This window comes from Bubalus kerabau, chromosome 3 (genome assembly GCF_029407905.1).
Source record: "Bubalus kerabau isolate K-KA32 ecotype Philippines breed swamp buffalo chromosome 3, PCC_UOA_SB_1v2, whole genome shotgun sequence".
Taxonomy (NCBI): Eukaryota; Metazoa; Chordata; class Mammalia; order Artiodactyla; family Bovidae; genus Bubalus; species Bubalus kerabau.
In genome coordinates this window covers 36,673,967-36,695,453 of record NC_073626.1, presented here as the reverse complement: position 1 = coordinate 36,695,453, position 21,487 = coordinate 36,673,967, and the positions used below count along the sequence as shown (strand labels likewise).

Genomic DNA, 21,487 nt, shown 5'->3' with positions numbered 1-21,487 from the left:
CAGCTCTTTCCCTCCAATCACTGAAGACACAGGAACTGCATGGGTTCTACAGCTCCTTCGCTATTACCTGCAGCGGACCGACTTGCCCTGAGGTGTCAGACTATTAAAAAAAAAAAAAAACTATCAAATAATAATCAAACCAAATCAACAAGCGTTTACTGTGCAAAACACACTAGGCTGGGCGTAAGAGGAAATCCCAAAATGACTAAAATTGTGGGCTCTGACCTCAGTTTATTATCTAGTTAGAGAGATGAGGCATACTTGGTTAAACAGTGAAGGAAGAAAACAATGTATTAGAAGTTGCTTGGTGCTTATGAAATAATAATTATCCAACAACACATTGTAACATCAACATAAGCAGCTAAGGAGGAGTGGGAAAGAGATGGAAGTGGGCTGGGGTGATCAAGAGAGACTGAGCATGGCTTTGATCTACAGGATGCCTCCGCAGGGAACCCTACAGGTGTTACAGTCTTTCACTATCTCTGCCAGACCATCTTGCTCCCTTTTCTGGAGTTGAAAAAACTGAGATTAAGCCCTGCTGCTTCAGGATTTCAGGCTAGAAAGTGACAGAATTGGGATTTAAGTCTGTGGGGTTTTCTTTCTTCTTTTTTGATATTTTAATTATTTGGTTGTGTTGGGTCTTCGCTGCAGCATGCAGGATCTGCGCTCTTTAGTTCTGGCATGTGAACTCTTAGTTGTGGCATGTGGGATCTAGTTCCCTGACCAAGGATTGAACCCCGGGGCCCCCTGCATTGGAAGCCTGGAGTCTTAGCCACTGGACCATCAGAGAAGTCCCAATCAGAAGCATCTTTCTGAGGAAGGAAGAAGTGGGGTAGCTCTTGAAGGATGAACTGCAGGAAAAGAGAAGGGATTCTCATCTATGCACTCCTCCCTCACCTTTCTTTGTCTCTGGGGCATTCCCCACCACCCCTGCCTTGGGGAATGGCTGGGTGTGGTGCGTGAACAGAGGAAGTGTGCTGGGTCTGCTTTCTAGGCCCATCCCTGCCTATGTCCTGCTCTCTCTCTCTCTGAAAATCCCTCCATGGGATTGGGGCGGGGTGGGGGTCGTCTCATTTCACCCAAAGACACTGTGTTCTAATTGATGGAAAAATCGTCCACTGCTTGTCAGGTTATTGTTCATTTCTTGTTCCTTAATGAATGATTTTCCACCAAGGAGTGCAGAGTCCCCTTCCCACCACCCCATGGACAAGGCCTGCATCTCTAAGAGCCTAAAAGTGAGCCCTGCAAACATTTTCCAGGGCCCAGCACTGGGCCAGTCTGCTACCAAGAGGGGCAACCTGGCCCACCCCCCGGGCCTGGGTGCCTTCCCCTCCTCCACAGTCCCCTGGGACAGCTTCCCACACTGCATGGTCCTCTACTCAGGGCAATATGGTAAACTGATAAGCCTCCCCCACCCCAGGGTAGGAGCCCCCCTTAATAAGGGGGAGAGTCTGGAGAGTGCCTTGGAGGTTCCTGGCACAGTTCATTAAGATATCAACCCTTAATGAAATATTTCTTTGTTTAAATCGTCATTTATCTTGGGGAACAGGGGCCTTTGTGGCAAAGAAAGAGGCTACCCTCTTCCATCCCTCCCCCACCTCCACCCAGCACAGACCCTGGGTCTTTCTGAGTCAGAAAGATTGGGAAGCAGGGTGGGGAGGGACAGCTGGGAGATGGGGAGGGGAGAAGATTCCAGAGTGAGTGGAGGAAGCACAGAGAGAAAGAAGGTCAACTTGACTGAGCAGGAGGCAAACAGGAGAGAGGCAGAAGGCCCTGGTTGGGGGGAGGGGGTGGCGTTGGGGTGGGGTGGGACACTGCTCAAAGCCCACTGCAGTGTGGCCACAACAGCCAAACAACCCAACTGTCACTGGGAGGCTGGGTAAAGAAATGGGAGCCCACAGATGTGACAGAACGATCTTCATCAGTCTTTCCAATTAATGACCCAGAGATGCACGTAGCAAACCTGAATTAACCTCAGCAACATGAAATTTAGTAAAGAATACCACCACCAACAAATAGGAAAAGCAAGGAGCAGAAGGATACATTTTATTTAACATTTTAAGACACCAAAGCCACACTAAATGACTAAGGGTATATATAAAACTTACTTGGGAAGACTACCTCCTAGCTTCTGGAAACTGGCTACCTCTGGCAAAGGAAGGATGGAGAAAGGGAAGAAGGGATATGGAAGAATCTCAATTTTATCAGTAACAATTAGTAGGCTTTTTTTTTTTTTTAAGCATAAAGATGCACAAATCGTAAGTGCACACCAGCTCAGTTGTCATAAAGTGAGCACACCCCTGTAACCAAATCCCAAATTCAAAAAACACAAAGTATTCCCAATCCCCCAGGAACCCCAAGTTATTCCCCCACCTAGAGCTGCCACTCTCCTGAGTTCTATCTTGTCAATTTCGTTCGATTGATTTTTGAATTTCAGATAATTCTGTGACTGGCCTTTTTTTTTTTTTTTCACTCCAGGTCTTTTAGATTCTTTACACGCATCATGTCATGAACTCACAGGGGATGGGCTCCAACAGTTCAGGCTTCTTTCCATTGGTTTTCATGAAGTGTGCTTCTCTGGGTGGAGCAGGCTGGTGATTCAGTTGAACCTAAGTACCTTTCTCTTTAGCTTCCTTCTTTTTTTTCGGGGGGGGGGTGTTTATTGATTTATTTTTCGCTGCACTGGGTCTTTGTTGCTGTACCAGAGCTTGCTCTAGCTGCAATGAGTGGGAGCTACCCTCTCTTGTCGTGGTGTGCAGGCCCTAGGCTCAAGGGTTTCATAGTCCTGGCACCCAGGCTTACTTGCTCTGTGGCATGTGGCATCTTCCCGGGCCACAGATTGAACCCATCCCCCTGCACTGGTAGATGTATTCTTAACCACTGGACCACCAGGGAAGTCCTTCCTTCTTTTTCCTGATCATTTTCCTTCACAAGTTTCAGGAAGCTATCTCGGCTCTTAGAGTGCTTAATATGTTCTAGGCGTGCCGTGTGTGCTAAGTCACTTTCGTGGAGTCTGACTCTTTGTGACTCCATGGACTATAGCCCGCCAGGTTCCTCTGTCGTTGGGATTCTCCAGGCAAGAGTGGGTTGCTATGCCTGCCTCCAGGGGATCTTTCCACCCCAGGAATCGAACCCGCATCTCTTAGGACTCCTGTACTGGCAGGTGGGTTCTTTACCACAAACATCACCTGGGAAGCCTCAATATACTCTATACGTACATTAATTCTCTTGACAAGAATCTTGCCCTTAAGTTGTTTATAAGGATGCCAAAAGCATACTGGGTAACATGGTAGACTCTTCCAGTTTTGTTATGGTACCATTTGGGGGGCATTCCTTTTTGAACAGTGTCCATTCCCTTGATATCTACAATATCACCTTTTTTGTAGATTCCCATGAATGTGGGCAAAGGACTGACTCCATGTTTTCTGAAAGGCCTAGAGAGAAAGGGGTGGGTGCCCCTCCTCCTTCCCTTTGTGTTGGACATTTTGGTGAATTACTGGAAGATCGGAGTTCCAGCCAAAGGCGTGACTGATTTTTATGCTCAACATTGTTTGTGAGACTTCTCCTCATTGCTGGGTGTGCCTATGGCTTGTTCATTCTCATTACCAAGTGCTAGCCCATGCATGAGAATATCAGCATTTATTCACCCATTCTACAGCTAATGGCTATCGTGAATGGCACTATTCTACCATTCAACCATTTTAGTATCTGTCTTTTGCTGAACGCATTATGCATTTCTATCGGTATATACTCAGGTGTTGAGCCACTACCTTTTGTTGGTAATGTTTTGTTCCTTAATTAACTAAAAACCAGTTTGGGTTGTTGTTGTTCTTATGCTGTGTGGATCTTTGTTCCCCAACCAGGGATTAAATCCCAGGCCCACAGCAGTGAAAGTGTCCAGTCTTAACCACTGGACTACCAGGGAATTCCCTTAAAAAAAAAAAAAAGGTTTTGAAGGGGGAAAAGAAGTAAGATTCAAGCAATCAGATGAATGGAAACATAAAATATCTGAGTCTAGATGTGTGGGGACTGTGGGAATAGAGGGCACCCCCACCCCCAATGTCGGGTCTGGTACTAAGAACATACCCATTGACCCACTTCATCTTGTTCCATCACTTCATGGCAAATAGATGGGGAAACAGCGGAAACAGTGACAGACTTTATTTTTGGGGGCTCCAAAATCACTGCAGATGGTGACTGCAGCCATGAAATTAAAAGACACTTGTTCCTTGGAAGAAAAGTTATGACCAACCTAGACGGCATACTAAAAAGCAGAGACATTACTTTGCCAACAAAGGTCCATCTAGTCAAAGCTATGGTTTTTCCAGTGGTCATGTATGGATGTGAGAGTTGGACTATAAAGAAAGCTGAGCACCAAAGAATTGATGCTTTTGAACTGTAGTATTGGAGAAGGCTCTTGCGAGTCCCTTGGACCGCAAGGAGATCCAACCAGTCCATCCTAAAGGAAATCAGTCCTGAATATTCATTGGAAGGACTGATGCTGAAGCTGAAACTCCAACACTTTGGCCACCTGATGCAAAGAACTGACTCATTGGAAAAGACCCTGATGCTTGGAAAGATTGAAGGCAGGAAGAGAAGGGGATGACAGAGGATGAGATGGTTGGATGGCATCACCAACTCAACGGACATGAGTTTGAGTAAACTCTGGGAGTTGGCGATGGACAGGGAGGCCTAGCATGCTGCAGTCAATGGGGTCACAAAGAGTTGGACATGACTGAACCCACTTCATCCCCAGAACAGCGAGGTAGCTGACCCTGGGAAAGGGCATCTCTTCAGGGCATGAAGACCTGAGGGTGAATCCTCGCTGCACCACCTTCTAGGTCTGTGACCTGGGGGAAGTTGCCTGACTTCTCTGAGCTTGAGTAGTAGTGGTGTGACGTGTGTGTTCAGTTGTGTCCGACTCTCTGCGACCCTGTGGACTGTAGCCCACCAGGCTCTTCTGTCCATGGGATTTTCCTAGCAGGAATACTGGAGTGATTGCCATTTCCTCCTCCAAGGGATCTTCTCAACCCAGGGATCGAACCTGTGTCTCTTGCATCTCCTGCACTGGCAGGGTGTTTTGTTTTTTTTTTTACCACTTTGCCACCTGGGAGCCCCTGAACTTGAGTGCCTCACCGTAAAATGAGAAGAGCCACTTTGCCTGGGGTGAAGCAGCGGAACAGCATGTGAACCAAGTGCCTGGCACACAGCAGGCACTTACAAGTATCAACTGCAGACGTACGTATGATCTACGATTTTGTGAAGTCAGTATTCTCGTTTTTAGGTGAGGAAACTGGGGCTCACAAAACAGAAAGTGAGTGTTTATGGAAAATATGTGATGAATAGGCACAGAGCTAGATGCTTTGCCCAGGCTTTTTCATGCTACCCTCCAAACCCCAGGAGGCATTCTCCCAAGGTCATGGATGAGGAAACTGCGGCTCTATCCTATAACTTGCCCGGATCACACAGCTGGTAAGTGACAGATGCTGAAGTTCAACCCTAGGCTGCCTCACTCCAGCCTCTGTGCTCTTAATCATGGCCTCCCTAGTAGGGCCAGGCCATGGGCCCTTGTTCTTGTCACATCATAGGCCCTGACCCTGGGACCCTTTGAAGAAACAAAGACAGACGGAAAGAGGACCCTCCTACCTAATCACAGTTGCTTCTGCTTAGGAGCCAAGGGCTACTCTTTAGAACCTTTTTCTGGAGCCCCTGCATCCAGAAAGAAAGGCTTTGGACCGGCTGTTTTAATTTGGGCGTGTGTGTTCTGTATATGTCATTAGTAAGACCTTGTTTCCTAATTAAATTGCCCTTTAGGTGAGGACCAGACAGGATCTTTTGCCTCCCTTGGGCCCCCCACTGTGACTCATGGGGTGCTGGGAACTGAACTGACCTGAAGATAATGGTAAAATGAAAATCATTTCTTAGGGAAATCCCTTTGGCCAAGTGAATCCATGTATGAGGTGCGGAGGGCTGCTGCAAGAGGGTGATGGGAAAGGATGCAGTGGGCCAGAGAGCCAGACAGAAAACAACTGGAGAAACCCACTGGATGTCACCTCATTCCTTCTTCTGTATTGAAAGTCCTTAGTTTCACCCCACCTGAAATCTCTGCAGGAGAAGGAGGGAGGAGTGAAGGAGGCCCGAGGGGCATGGTCATCATGCAGCTGGGGTTACATAGGACCTGTCAACTCCAGGTCAGGCTCAGGCCCGTCCTCATGCCCTGACTCCCACCAGAGCTGACCCTCCACAGAAAATACATAGAATCACACCACCAAAGACTTCCTTCCTCCTAAACTGTACTCCTCAGGTAACCCACAAGCGGGCAGTGCTGCTTCAAAGGCCTCACTGAAGTAGCTCTGGTTGGAATCCTGCTTCATCCCTTACCAGTCAGGTAAGCGTGGACAGGTGAACTTAACTTTTTTGTAAAATGGAGGTCACAGGACTATCTACTTATAGGGTTATGGCAAAGATGAAATGAGTCCTATGCCTGGCATGTGGTACAACTCAAATGTTAGCTGTGGTTATTTTATTCTTAATGCTTCCGTTATTGCTACACTGGAAAGGACCTGTGGTATCCACATACAAGGCGCTCAGGGTCCTCCTCCCAGCGATTTCCCAGCTAGCTATCTGAAAAGCTCCAGCAGAACCTGAATATGCCTGTCACACCTGCCCCATGCAGAGCAGATACATAGGAGCTGGACCTGCACAGGCAGCACACACAGGACAGCTCCAACTGGTCATCTGCACCCGCAGAAAAGGGACGGAGTAAAGCGTGGAGAACCCAAGAGGAAATCTCTCTTTTTCTTCCAAGTCCCCTTGGAAAGGCTCCTCTTCCAAGAAATCCTCTCTCCACAGGCCACAGCCCCGGCATCCCCAAGGCACCAGAAGCTCCCAATCCACCGGAGCATCCCGTGTCTGCCCGTCTCCACCTGCCTCGGGGGATTTGGGCCAGAAGAGCCTTCTAGGGCCACGGCCTTCCTAGCCTCCTCTCACAGCTGGGCCCTCCCTTGGTCACGGCCAGTCCGTGACAAGCTCTGAGGTGTCCCTCACCTCTCGTCACTGCAACACACAGAGCCAGATCGGAGATGTTTTGGGGTTAGAAGGCGGAGAGAGAATTTATTCAGATTTCCACGAGTGTCTGCGCGTGGGGCGCCTGCTACCAGCAGAGCCCTCCCCCTTGGATCTGGGCCTTTCCTCATCCGGACTTCCCCCTCCCAACCCAAAGACACACCTTGGCTCCAGCCACAATCCCTCGGGTTCCTCCTCGCGCATTTCCCCGCCCTCAGGCAAAAGACGTTGAGTTTTGTTTACAATCTAATTTGTCCGGATAATTGCTTCTACTTTGCACTCCGCTCTGCCCGCGCAGATCCGGCTTTGGGCCCCTTTTTCACTGGTTCGTAGAGCACTTTATGGGAAATTCCCCTTCCGGATAGGGAGGCGGCGCGCGCCCGGGGTGACCGTTTCACAAAGCCCAGAGGAGTCTCCCCGCCACCACCACTCTACCCAGCTTCAAAAGCACACGCCCCCCAGCCCTACGCAGCGGGGCGCAGAAGGGAGGGGAGGAAGGACACCCGCTCCGGACCCTGGGCACCCCCCGGCCCCCGGCCACTCCCTGCGCCGGGCACAGCCCGCCGGGAACCAATGAACCTTGTGGGAGCAAGGGCTTGGCCGTCCCTCCAGACTCCAGAGAAAGGCTGGGGTTTGCGAAGCGCGCCTTGGGATTCGCAAAGCCAGAGTGAATCCCTGGGATCCCTCCACTTTCCCCCACCCCCACCGCCTTTTTACAGATTCGCAGCCCTATGTCTTCCCCACTTTTTCTTCCTCTAAAGTTTGGTCCACGTGGTCTCCTTTCGCTCGCCGCCGGCTGCGGGGCCGGGTGAAAGTTGCTGCACCTGCTTTAGGCGAATTATGGTAGCGCTAGAAGTTGGTCTGCCCTCCCTCCGCCGCGCGCCGGCTCCCTCCTCCCTGGCTCTCGGCGCGCTCCCTCCTTCCCCGCCTCCCCCGCCCCCTCCCGCCCCGCCCGCGTGCCGCCCGCTCGCAGCCACTCGCTGCCCGGGCTCAGTCGCAGCCCCTCGGAGTCGGGAGCCGGCCGCCCCTACGGACCGGAGCGTGCGGCCGGCGGCCGGGACGGAGCGCCCCCCACCCCCCCAGCCCGCGAAGAGGGCGCGGCGCAGGCGGCGGCGGCGGCGCGGCGGGGAGGAGCCCGGGCCGGAACCAGGGCTGGGCCGGGGGCGGGGACGCCGGGGTCCCGGAGCCCCGGCGGCGAAGCGAGCGGACAAGCGTCGCGGGAGGATCGAGAAGGAGGAGCAAAGCCGAAGCAAGCCGAGCCGCCCCCAAAGTGCGATGCCCCGGCGAGGCTAGGGCGCGCGGCGGGCGGGCGGCCGGCGCGGCGCGGAGGGAGGGCGCCCGGGAGCTGCGCGGCGCCGGGCGGCGCGGAGGGGCAGCCCCAGCAGGCGGCGGTGGCGGCGGGCCCGGGCGGCGACCCGAGCGAGCCCCATGCCCCGCGCGGGCTGACGGGCCGGAGCCCGCACGGAGCGGCCGGGCCGGACAGGTAAGGTGGCTGGCCGAGCCCGGGGACGCGGGTGGGGGCTGGGCCGGCGACCAGCCCAACTCCCTGGCTCGCGCACTCTCTCGTCCGCTCACTGGCTCACTTTGTGTTTGCAAACTGCCCGCCGGAGACTCGCCGGGCGCCGGGAGGAGCCGGGCCCAGGCCGGCGCACTTTGTTCCAGCCGGGGCCGGCTGCGGCGCCCTGACCCCGCGGGGCCGCGACACCCAGCCCCAGGCTCAGGCCCCCGCGGCTGCGAGCTGCCTGGGGAACAGGTGGGGTCTACGGCGCGGCGGCGGGGAGTGGGCAGCGGAGGTCGGCCAGGGTGGGGGTGGGGGGCTGGAGAGGCTATTAAGGCCCGCCATCCCCCCAAGAATCTAGGACCGGCCCCCTCCCGGCCTACCCGCGGGGAATGGGGTGTCTGGGGGAGCGACCACCGCACACACCCCCCCCCCACCCCACTCCCCGAGTAAGACAAAGAGTACCTCCCGGCCTAGACTTTGCTGAGCCGGGGAGGGAAGTAGTGAAGTGGGCTCCCCCAACCCCAGTCTGTCTAGGACTCCCCAAGACGCGCCGGAGGCAGACAAATGGGGACGGGGGAGACCGCAGTCCAACTCGCCGCGCTTTGGATGAGGAGGGGACTCGGTTTGCTGGGGTCGCATCTCGGAGGTTCCGGGGCCAGGCGTCTCCTTTCCTCCATCCCTGGGTCGGCTGGGACATACGAGAGGAAAACTTCTTGGGGACTTGAGAGCGTCTAGAAGCGGCCTCTTGTGATTTTGTGCGCCGGTGCTGGAGGGTGGGGGGCTGACCCTGTGGGTATCTTTATTCGCCCCATTTGGAGAGAGCCCCGCCTCGCCATACAGGGGAAGAGAGAAGGCGGCAGCAGGGTTCGGAGGTCGCCTGGGAAGAGTGCCCCGGGATAACCAAGTAGGAACCCCTCCTCAGACCCAGAACTGTGGCATCTTCCCAGAAGACAGGCCCCCCGCAAACACTTCTCCCCGAGCGGCGGTCACCCCGGCAGCGCTCCAGCCTTGCGCTCCCTATCAACGAACGCCTAACTAACTTGAGCTGAGCCTGGCTAGAGCCCGAGGCGCTAGAAAGCGGGGCGCCTTGAGCTGCCTGGGGTCCTGGCCTCCCCGGCAAAGGAGCGTGTGCTTTCGCGGGAGGCGGATTCTGAGTCAGAGGCCCTAACGGCTGCGGATTCCTTCTCTCCAATTGGGGCGACCTCGTGAACACTTGGGCGTCCCACCCGGACTCTCTTGGTTGGGAGAAGAGTATATGGGAATGCCGAGACCCTGAGCCCATATAGAACCCCCGGCTCGGCCGTGTGCATCGCCGGCTTCTCTTGCCAACTCCCGCCCCGCTGATTTCCTCGCTCCCTCGGTGCCTGGGTTTAAGCCGTCTGGAGATCTCCCGCATGTCTTGCATCCTTTGGCCGGGTCTCCCTGCTGTTTGACCTCAGAGACCGGAGCAGGAGTTGGAGGTGAGGTGCCCCAGGAGAAAACCCGAGTCTGAAGCTGTCATCCCAGTGGTTGCTGAGAAAAGCCCAGGAGCATTTTGGCCAATGCGGGTTTTCACTTGAACTTGAGCATCTTCATCCTCCGTTAAAGCACGTGCCTGGACTGTCCCAAAGCCAACTGTGTTGGGTCTGGGATTGAGGGGTTGAGGAGCACAGTTTGAGAGGCAGCTAGGGTTGGAGCTGTAGGCTCACCTGGGTGCCCCCTTCTCCCACCCAGAAGGAAGGAGCTGTGGGATCATGTATACAGCCTGTAGCCGAGGGAGAGTCTGACCAGTGCCATTGTAGAACACAGCGGGTAATGGAGACCTCGACACCAAGAATTTGAACCCAGAAATTCACTTTTTGTGGGAACCCAGGACTGAACGCTACTGGCACTGGGCATTTCAAGCTGATGACCTTCCTAGTAAGCCAGTGGGTGGGGCAGGGGTGGGAGGAAGGGGTAAAGGCCCAATAAGCTTGCCAGGCCCCAGCTGCTTTAAGGAGAGCCACCCACCTCAGACAGCCCCTGCCTCAGCCAACCCTGCCCAACCTGGCAGAAAACTGCTGCAGGGGAGGGGAAATCTGCAGGCTTGTTTTGTTTTTGTTTTAACTTGAGAAACTTTGTTTTGCCTGGGTTCTGGGCTCTTTGTCACCTGGCAGGCAGGAGGGAGGCCCCTGGGACTGTGCTGTGGGCACCTGGACGTCTGCCCGCTCCGGCACCCTTAGATCTGAGCCTCTCAGAAGCATGACTGTCTCCTGAACTCCCCAGCTGGTGTCACTCCCACTGTCATCAGTGGGGCAAAGTGGCATCAGGTGGAAGTGGCTGTGCTCCCCGCCCCCCCAATTTGGGACTCCTGTAAGATCTGAATCTCTCCTGGGTCCCCCCTCACTACCTTGCCCCTCCCCCATCCTAACCTTGGCTCTACGCTGGGCGAGACCATGGGAACCTTTTCTTCTGGCACTAAGGGCTAGATTGCTGGGTGGGGTTTTCTCTCCCTCTCCTGGTCCTGGGCAGGTTTTGCAGGACTTATGGAGCTGGTGAACCCCTGAGCCCTGGGGAGAGAAAGACCTGACACCAGTGTGGGGGAGTGCGGGGGTGGGGTGGGGGGCTAGTGTGGCTCAACTTGCAAAAGGACCTATCTCTGTCCCTTCTCACACCTGGACACCCCTACCCCACCCCCTTTCCTCTGCCTTTGACCAGAAACTTCCTTTCTGGCTGCTGGCAGGTAGGTCCTTTCTTGCCAGGAATGTGCATATCCTGCTGGGCCCCTACTCCAAACACACCTCTTCCTTAGGGGCTGGAAAGTTGGGGGAGTGGTGGGAGGGTCCTTTAATCCATTAATCCCCCAAGAGTTTGCTGAGCCCCTACACTGTCTGGGCAGCTCCCAGACTGGGCATTGGAGTGCCCATGCTGTGAGGGCTGGGGTCTGCACATTGTCAGGGTAGGAAAGGCAGATGAGACATTAGAGAGAGGAGGGTGGTGCAAGGGTGTCTTTGTCAGAGGAGAAGTATGAGGTGCAAGGAGGGGAAGGGTCATCTCCCTGAGAAGGCTTCCCTGATCTGCCACGCCTGGCGTGGCTGCACCCTTCTTCTCTACCTCCTAATCCTTTGCTGCCCCACTGCCCTGGTGGCTTTCCTGTCTCTCCAGCTGAAATGCAAACCCCTCCAGCCCAGCCCAAGCAGGCACAGTGCCTTTGCTTTTCTAATACCCCAAACTGTGTATTCTTGCCTGGAGAATCCCAGAGACAGGAGCATGGTGGGCTGCCATCTATGGGGTCGAACAATGTTGCACACGACTGAAGTGACTTAGCAACAGCAGCAGTGCAAAGTAATACTTTCTTCCATCCAAGGAGCTCTGGCACAGTTTCCCTTCAAAAGCTCCCAGCTTCCCAGACCAGGGCAGGACGGGCACTGTTTTTGACTGGATGCTGAGGCTCCAGTGGCTGAAGTGGCTTCCTATGACTTGGTGCCAGGACTCTGGAACTCAGGGCAAGGAACTCGGGCCTCCCCAGGGCAGAACATGGGTCACAGGGGAAAAGGCTTTGGAACCTGCCAGTGGTGATGGGACTCTGGAGAACTTAATTAAGCTCTTCGAACTGCAGTTTTCTTACACATAAAGTAGGTCAGTGATAGCAGTTGAGAGCCTGTTTGCCAGTGGGATGGAAGAGCAGGTGTAAAGTACCTAGAACAGTGCCTGGCACACCGTAGTACTGACCAAGGGGTAGCTTTTATTAGATTCTCAGCACTGGCAGGCCATGTGCTGGACTGGAAATTAATCTCCATTTTAAGGGTTAGGAAAATAAAGCCTAGAGAGAAGAAACAGCTTGTCTGAGGTCACATAGTTAGTTAGTGGTGGGGCTCCTAGAACTCCCACCAGTGAGCCTCTGCTATGGGGAAGGGAGAAAGGAGAGGATGGGAGGGCCTGCCACTTCCCCTCCCTCTTTCATGGGCTCAGGCCTGGGTGCCCCTCAGTCCTCCAGCGAGAAGGCTGGATTTCCCCTTCCTGTCTTCCTTTTAAGGGAGGATCTGGGCTCAGGACTTGGGATCTCTCAGCTGCACAAGACCCTGGAAGGTCCACCTCCCCCCAGCATCCTAAGGTGCTCATGGACACAAAAGCGGGAGGGATAATACCCTAGAACACAGAGAAGGAAAAATGGTACCATCTTTCTTCAAAAAAGGGAGACTCCTATGGTTTGGAACCCTGGCTCACACAGTCTTATGGAAGATAGATTTGGCTGGCAGTCTCAAATCAATCTGGGACCCACCTCTGGGTGGATCACCTTGGAGAAGCAAAAAGCTCCTTCCCTTGAGGGTGAAGTCACTGTCTTTTTCAGTGTTGCCTTCCTGGATTCTCCATGGAAATGCATACCTTCACCCACGACCAGTGCTGCCCTGTTGCAGGGCACAGGAACCCTCTATTCCAACACCGCCCATACCTAGGCTTGCAGATACAGTTGGCTTGTGAAGTAGCATTCAGGTGGGTCCTGGGAGGAGCCTGGACTCAGAGCATGCCTGCCTGACCTAGAAACCAAGAGCTCCCAGCACAAAAGATACCCATTTGGACAAGGCCACAGTGTGCTGGGCTATAGAGTCAAAGCTGTTAGTGCCTCAAGGAGTGAGCCATTCTGGCCTCAGCCAGGCTGGTGGTCTTCCTTCCTTTGATCCTGGTCCCCTGCAGCCTGTTCGCCTGGGCCCAGCAGCCCTGCCTACCTCCCCAGGCCCCATCCTCTGCCCAACTGGAGCCTCCCAAGCTGGGATCAGAAGCTGGGTGGGGTCATTGGTGGTTCAGGGTGTGGGGAAAGGGTTTTTTCTCTCCCACTGGGAGTTTCTGACCATACTTACCTGGGCCACAAATGCAGATGGGAAGGAGTGGGGATGAGATGGTGAGTTTTTCTCAGATGGTTACAGAGTAGGGTGTCTAGACTAGTGACCCCCTCCCCACGTTTGTTCAAGATAGGCAGGGTCAGTGGGTGGAAGTTACCCAGAATTTCCTTGGGCAGCAAAGGAGAGACAGATGACGGTGACTGGAGGGAAGGGTGGGTCGGGGATTGGAGACCGGGATTCCACAAACCTTGTGGAACCGTCGCTGTGTGTGGTGGCCTTCCACCGCTGAGCTGCCAGAGTCTCTCCGCAAAGTGGTTTTAGAAGAGGTGGCTCTCTTGCAACTTGGAAAATCAGAAATGGAGCAAGTCCCCCAGTGAGGATCTTTCCCACAGGTGCTGGTGGTGGGGGGCAGGCTCTGGTTCCCATACTCCCCAGCCTGGACAAGATGCCACGTCCTAGCGGCTGAGCCTGCAGGAGGGCTGAGCTGTGTGGAGGGAAACCGGCCCAGTGGGCTGGTGAAGGGGCTTCTGTTGTTTCTTCATTCCAGCGGCCAGCGGGCAGACGCCGTCAGATTCGGTTTCCCTGATCTGGAGCCCAGGCTTCCAGGAGACCCAGGCCGAAGGAAGTTGGTCCAAAAGAGGGTAGCATATACTTCCTCCCCTCTCTCCTTCAGGGGGTTCTTTGGGCAGAGTGTATGCACCTTGAAGAAAAGGGCACGCTGCTGGGGAGCGCTTGGGGGAGGGATGGGGACTCGGGATTTACAGGAGACTGAGGGAGGGGCGGCTGCCGCTTGTGCTTGGGCGCAGTGCTGCTCCAGGCTTCCGCATCTCTAGTTCGGGTCGTCTCCGGGCCGGGTCAGAGTCGCAGGCGCTTGTGAAGGTCGGATGTTGAGGGAGCGTAGTCGGTCCACTTGGGGGAATCTTTCCCTTCGGAAGCCTCCGGGGTTCCCAGGAGAGGCCGAGCTCCGGGTTCTCGCGCCCCGGCTGAGCGCACTCGTTCAGGATTGCTCGCCCGGCCAGTGTTTCCCGAAGCCTCCGCGAGCGCATCAGTGCGAGGTGCCGGCAGCTCCTTGATCTCTGAGACCTGAGCGCTGGGACGTGCGCGCCGAGTGTCTTCGGCCCTCTCCGAAAAGATGCTGGGGGCTTTTGAGAGGTCCAGGGAACTCTGGAAGAGGGGCCGGGTGGCCTCAGGTCTTTCAGCTACAGGGAGGGTCTCCCACGCCTTGTGCTGACCTCCTTGAGCTTGGGGCCGGTCTGGGTTGCGTCGGTCTGAGACTCCCTGGTGAGCGGCTCGGGTAAGCGCCACTACTCGCTTGTTCATTCCCTCTGCAACCTTGACCATGGACCATGATGCTCCCTCTCTGAGCCCCGATTTTCCTGACTGTACTGCTGGGGAGGGAGCACCCACACTCCCCTCTCCATGCTCTCCACTTTCCTGCAGCTGTGGAATGAAGGGATTGGGAGTTGGGTGAGAGAGGAGACCGGTCCCCTTTGTTCCACCGCCTCCGCGGGTCCTGCCCGACAGGGGCGCTGTGGAGCGCGGGGCAGCGACCCTGCGGCCCAGAAAAGTACCCCCCCCCCCAATTAGGCAGCGGAGCCTGATTAGAGGGGCCACTGCGTGCCCCCTCCCTCCCGATCCCCATCTACGAAGATTTCCCTTCATCAGAATCTCACATCCTCCAGAAATTAATTTGATGCCTCTTGTTATCAATTAATTGAATCTCCTTGGGAGAGAGAGCTCAGCGAGGAGGGCTGCAGCTTGGCCCTTGTGTGCTGCTGCTCTGCCCTCCCCCTCACACCAGGACAGCCTCACCCCTTCCCTGTTTCTATTTTCCTGCTTTGAAATTTATTTTCTAAAATAAAACCACTGATATGGGCCTTTAGCCCAGTTTGGCTTGGATGGTTACCCATGGACTGGACACTACCTGAGATTCACCCTTCTGAGCTGGTGGGGGAGGGGGCAGTCTTCCTCTCCACTGGGCCCGGTTTGATCCCTGCATTCATCAGCAAAACCAAACCCTTTAGAAATTTGGCCATGACCTTGATTCTGTGTGCTTCGAGGTCTGCTGGTGAGAAACTCGAAGAGGAGGATCGGGCTAGGAAGATCTAGGGACAGAATCGTATACACACAGATAAACATCCTAGTTGGCAGAGGAGACATTGATCGACCAGGCTAGGGACCGTCAGTCACCAAGAGTTTATTCTTGTGAAAGTTCTGTCCTTTTTAGATGAGGCATTTAAGATTTGTTGCCCCCACCAGGGCTGATCTGTTAAATGTACAGCATAGGGCACAGGTGTGTACCTCCTGCCAAAGAGACCTAGAAGGTCAGACTCTGCCTTCTGCACGGAAGATGGAGGAGGAAGGTTCTAGAAGACATCCCAAGTCTGGGAAGGGATTATGGCAGGTACAGAGTGGAACGAGGTGGTCACCGGACCCTGACTGAGGGACTATGATTTGCCATTTCACATACCTCCTCTCCTTGTTCTTGCTTAACAAGTGAGGTCCCCTGGCCCAGAGAGGTGATTGTCCAGGGTCACACAGCTGACCGGAACTTGCCCCTCTAGAATGCTGGCCGTAGGACTGTGATCACAGCTGGGCTAACTTCACCCCTTTATTGGCTCTCACAAGGTTTATTACAGTGGTAAATTTCACATAAATATCCCTGCTTGGCTTCTTTTGAAAAACCCAAACACGGTCAAACATGAAGCCTGCATTTCTGTGGGGTAAAGATGGGCTGGGGTTGAGTACCCTCCGAGTCCCACTTGGCCCCCTTGGGGAGCAACTTTGTCATGGAGATTTTGCTGAAATGGCAACCCACTCCAGTATTCTTGCCTGGAAAATCCCTTGGACGGAGGAACCTGGTAGGCTACAGTCCATGGGGTCGCAAAGAGTCGGATACGACTGAGCGACTTCACTTTCACTTCAGTATTCTAGGAAGAGCTAGGCAGGACAGGTGTCCGAGAGGCTTTGCAAGGTCTGTACAAGCTCAGAGAAGACCTTTAAGGACACCCTGACCCACATCTAATTCTTGCACAGCTGCTTAAGAACTGATGGTGGTAGATGAATTTCCTCCCCTTCTTTCTACTACGGAGGGAATTTTAGGGTCTTACGTCTTGAGGGGTCTGTTCTAAGCTGAAGTTAGCCCATCCGTTCCCAGGTGAACCCCTCTATGAAAGTCATCACCCTCTTACCTGCCATCCCCAACAGAAACTTAATGTACTTTTTGGTGGGGGAGAGGAGACTTTCTTCCAAGAATGGAACCACAGGTGGGGACTAGAGAAGCACTGGGCTGCAGTAACCTTTCCGGAAGTCATCCTGGAACAGGGAGAAAGATGTGGAAGGATGCTGTATCTTGCACATTTGAATATGGATGTGTTTTTTGGATGCCTCTGAGTTGGTACCCAAGATTTCTATAAATGCCACTGCTAGATATCATCAGGGGAGACAAAGAGAGGGACCAGGGCCCAGAGAAGGCCAGACCACTGGTCTGTCCCAGGCTGGCAGGAGCCCTTCCTGTGCCCACAGGAGCCCCCTGGTGCCAAGGGCACTACCAGAACCAGGCTCCAGATGGCCTCTCAGGTCCTGGGTGAGTACCCCACCCCTTAACCAGCAGGCCCCCCACGAAAGACGGCACTATTTAATTAGCCATCTCTGATTAACCAAACTTGGCATTCGGCTCCTCTTGCCCTCATCTTTCCCAGCTCCGAATCAATGGCTTTGATATGCTAATTAGGGAGTAATTTAATTTCAAAAGGCCGCAATTAACAAGGGTGTTGTGGACATGCTGTAGTTAAGCGGAGTAATCTAATTTGCATTAGTAACAAGCAGGGACTAATTAGAAGCTTAATTAGACACTTAGATGGCTCTTATGTTTACTTTCTTAATGAGATGGAGTGGGCTCTTTGGTTCTCTTTTTTTCTTTTTCTCATTGTTAATTCTTTCTTTTGGTCACGGTACTCGAAAGAAGTGTTGAGGGAGGCCACCTTGCTAGGGCCTGGTGGAAGCATTTTGGGGTGGGAGCCAGTGAAAAGTGTGCTGGGGCAGGGGCATGGTGATGGTGGTGAGGAAAGGTTCAGATTCCTGGGAAATTCCAGTGACCGCCCTCCAGGCTTTGCCACCTTGAGATGGAATTCCAGGGAAGAGCTCTGGTTTGGGAGCTGTAGGGTTTCAGTTTGGCTTAAACTGCTAGCAGCTGAGAAACCTTGAAACATCACTAAACTTCCTCAAAGTGTGGTTCCTTCATCTGTCACAGTGAGTGCCTGTGTGTGACAGGACATGGGAAAGAACTTTCAAGGACTCTGTGAGTGGAATAGTTGTTACTAAAATATATTCACAAATTGTGTGCCCAGGCTTCATTTACTGAAGACTCAGCTCAGAAGTCACCTCCTACAGGAAACCTTCCCGGAGCATCCTACTCCCTCGAGGCATCCATGCCTCCCTCGAGGCATCCATAGCCAGCCCCCTTCTCCAGTATCTGCTGAACATAACACTGGTAAAATTGTGTGTTGTGTAGTCAATTTTCAACCCTGGCTGTACCAGAAATTTAGAATGCTGTTAAAATTATCCATGCCTAGATCTGACTTCCCAGAGAATCCAATTAAATTGATCCGGGGTAGAGCCCAGGTGGGGGCTTCCCAGGAGGCACTAGTGGTAAAGAACCCGCCTGCCAGTGCAGGAGACGTAAGAGACAGGAGTTCAATCCCCGGGTCAGGAAGATTCCTTGGAGGAAGGCATGGCAATCCACTGCAGTATTCTTTGCCTGGAGAATCCCATGGAAAAGTAGAGCCTGGTGGGCTACAGTCCATAGGGTTGCAAAGAGTTGGACATGACTGAAGCTACTTAGCACACAGAGCATAGATATGGATATTTTTTAATGCTTGTGTTTGCCTGTGTCTGTCTCTCTCCACCAAACTAGAACCGCCCTCCCGCCCAGCAAGGGCTGTGTTTTATTCACTTCTGTGTGCCCAAATGCCACTACCCTCTGTGGCCAGCGTCATTCAAACAACTCTGTGACAACTAAAAACTGCTGATTAAAATATTCGATGTCATGTGGAGATGGTTATGATAGTAAGTGGTGAGTGGGAAAACAAAAATTCAAACCATGTACAGATTATGAACCCAAGCTCACGTTTTAGAAGTTTTATATGCCCAAAGAGAAAGAAAATGGACAAGACTGAAAGGGGTGAGGCCCCAAAGTCTAGCTCTCCAGCTGGTAGACTTACAGGTACTGTTCATTTATTTCCTCTTCACATGCTTCTGCCAAGATGTCCGACTTTTATGATTAGAAGATAAAGTTATTTGAAACTTGGAGGAGAACCAAGAACAGAGAACCCCGGGATGGCGGCTCACCTTCCAAATCAGAGGCGGCTACAGGCTTCTAAGAGGCACGTCCTTAGCCTGGCATGGGCACTGGCTCCTTGGGCTTGGAGGTTTTGTGCTAAGAAGAGGTCTCGAATGATCCCTGAACTTGGACACCAGATAGTTCCCAGTGTGCCGTTCAGGGAGATTCTTAGGCTGAAGCGAGAATTTTAGCAGGGAGCCCAGGGCGCCAGACTCTGATCCACACAAGAGCGTCCCACAGTCCAGGGAGGGCCCTGGAGAGGGACTGAGCTTTTTTTCTGGAGATCCGATGGCCCCCTCAGCCTGAGGAGAGACACTGCCCAGGCTGATCAGAGCGCCAAGCAGTCATGGGGCTCGCATCACCCTACCTTGCTTTGGGGACCCGATTGGGAGCTACAGAGACATTCTAACCCTTGGGTTCTATCTCACTTTCCTCAAGTGCTGAAGAGAGTGAAAATGGACGAGCCTGGAATGGGTGGGGCCCCAGCGTCAGGGCCGGGATGAGGGGATGGCATCTGGTCTTGCTGGGCCCCCACAACAGGAGTAAGTAGCCTTCTCTGCATACTTTCAGGCAGCGATACCGCGGCAGCCCTGTAAGGAAGGGTTACTGTATTAGCTTCACATGACAAATAAAGAAACCAAGGCTCAGATGGTGACCTCACTGCTCATGTTTTAACTACAGAGCTAATAAGAGACCAGAGCAGGGTCAGCAGGTAGGAGGTCCAATGAGGGGCTGGGAGGAAAGGCCTAGGCCCCCAGGGCTCCTGCAGGAGCCCTCCTCTCACCTGGTGGCCCGAAGCCAGTGGGCCTTCGGGGTCTGAGCTGGATGGGCAAGGGGATCCCCAGGCCTTGGGATGACAGATTGGGAAGTATCCTTCAGGTGCTTGAAATGCCAGCGCTCATTGTTGTGAAGAGCCCTCTGCTTTACATCCCTTGACACAAGTGGGATCTGATAGCAGAACAGCTAGAGGAGGAGGAGGAGGAAAAAGAGAAGGGAGGAAATAAAAGGCAGTCCCATGCTCTGTTCCATATGGTACCTGCTTATGTGTGGCTTTTTTTTTCTCTAAATGCACCTTATGAGAACCTATCTTTGAAAGTCCCCCCCCCCCCACATGTAGACTATTTATAAAGTCTTTTATTGAATTTATTATAACATTGCTTCTGTTTTATGTTCTGATTTTTTGGCCATGAGGCATATGGGATCTTAGTTCCCCAACCAAGGATTGAACCTGCTCTCCCTGTTTTGGAAGGTGAAATCTGAACCACTGGACTGCCAGGGATGTCCCATGTCTTTTTATATTATCCAGAAATGCATCCATTTCAAAGACTCTCTGCTCTGAAGGAAGTCTTCAGAAACCAGTGACTGCTCTTGTGAAGTCAGGCCTTTTGCAGATGCTGTTCCCCTTGCATTCAATGAACACTTTGCCTGACCGATACCTGCTTATTCTTCATTTCTAAGTATAGATGCCAGTTCTTAAAAAGAAGCCTTCTTTGCCCCTCCATATAAATTGAGTCTTTTATTTGTTCCTTGTACTCATATTTATAGAATTTGTTTTATTGAGCTTATCTACATGTGTCCTTATTTATCGTCTGCCTCACCTTGTGGGGACATAGCTCCCGGACTGCAAGGCCTACTCAGGTCTGCACACACACAGGCTGACACGTGGGTAGGTGCTTAAATATTTGTTGAACCAATGAATGGATGAAGGGTCGTTGCTGGTGAAATATTCTCCTGGGCAGCATCAGAAAGAGAAGAATGACTTTGTGGCCAAAACTTCACACTACTGGCTAAACTTTCAAAAAGACAAATGCCAAATTACCCAGGAAAAAAGGGAGGTGAAATTGTACCTCCATTGTTACCAGTTGCCCTCGAAACACCCATGAAACCTACGCTGGCTTGTTTGAATTTTGTAAGCCAGTTGGGGGCCAGGACCGAGTTTTAGTATCCTGTAGATAGGGCCTCACTCAGTGCTTGGCTTTGGCCACGTTGAATGAACGAACGATCTTGGAGGTAAATCACCTCATTTTGGCCACCAGGAAGCTCATAACTGAAGCCAGTGCTTGTCGCTGGAGCCCTGCTGTTGCCTTGGACAGGCCGAATCAGCATCACCTAGGAACTTTTAAGAAATGAATTCTCAGGGCATTCCAGGCCTAAAATCAGAAGCTCCAGGCTGGGGGCCCAGTAATCTGTATTTTAACAAGCCCCCCAAGGCGATTCTGATGCACCAAAGTTTGAGATCCTCTGGCTTAAGGTCTTGGCCCATTTATTCTCCCTTGTACTACCCCATGGTATTATATTTTAAGTAGCTTTGTCTGTCTTTTATTGCAGTCGGCTTCCCAGTCTTTCTTGGAAGTTGATAGCGTTATATACATTGTAAACAGATAGCTACATCTAGTCCAATTTCCCCCATCATCCTACAGAGAAGAAAAGGGAAGAACTTGCCCTAAGTTAAACTGCAAATTGGTGACAGAGGTGGGGCTAGAAGCCAGCTTCGCAACTTCTAGTCTCAGGCTTTCAACTGCCCCCCTGACAAGATTCTAGGTTTCCCAAGGGCTGGACCCCGGTGTCTGCTATTTCAACTCAAATCACCACCACTGCTCTGGGTACAGGTTACCTGTGGTCACGCCCCCACCAGCCGGACTCCCCCTGAGAGCTGGGGGTGCGCCCCTTCTCCGGCTTCGCGCATGCACGTGTTCGCCCTGCCTGACGCGCGCGGCCCCTAGCAAGAGCCGCTGGGGGCTGCCCCGCCCCTTCCCTCGCTCCCTCCCTCCCTTGCGGGTA

General features: G+C 53.1%; 1 protein-coding gene, 1 long non-coding RNA gene and 1 pseudogene across 7 annotated transcripts in view; 1 reads left to right on the top strand and 2 right to left on the bottom strand.

Annotated features, from left to right (window-relative positions):
* Positions 1-2,501: 2,501 nt before the first annotated feature.
* On the bottom strand, positions 2,502-3,487 carry LOC129647230 (60S ribosomal protein L21-like; annotated as a pseudogene).
* A 4,530-nt stretch (positions 3,488-8,017) lies between these two features.
* Positions 8,018-21,487, top strand: part of FOXP4 (forkhead box P4) — a 53,034-nt gene continuing 39,564 nt past the window's right edge. For all 6 annotated transcript variants that reach the window (XM_055571440.1, XM_055571436.1, XM_055571439.1 and 3 more), the window contains exon 1: positions 8,018-8,548. The gene's annotated coding sequence lies outside the window, so the exon portion shown is untranslated. The remainder of the gene's footprint in view (positions 8,549-21,487) is intronic.
* LOC129645909 (uncharacterized) lies at positions 18,738-21,472 on the bottom strand. The gene is made up of 4 exons (XR_008711545.1): positions 21,321-21,472; positions 20,305-20,437; positions 19,491-19,669; positions 18,738-19,296 (listed from the first exon to the last, which is right to left on the bottom strand). It is a non-coding gene; the product is annotated as an uncharacterized LOC129645909 (long non-coding RNA).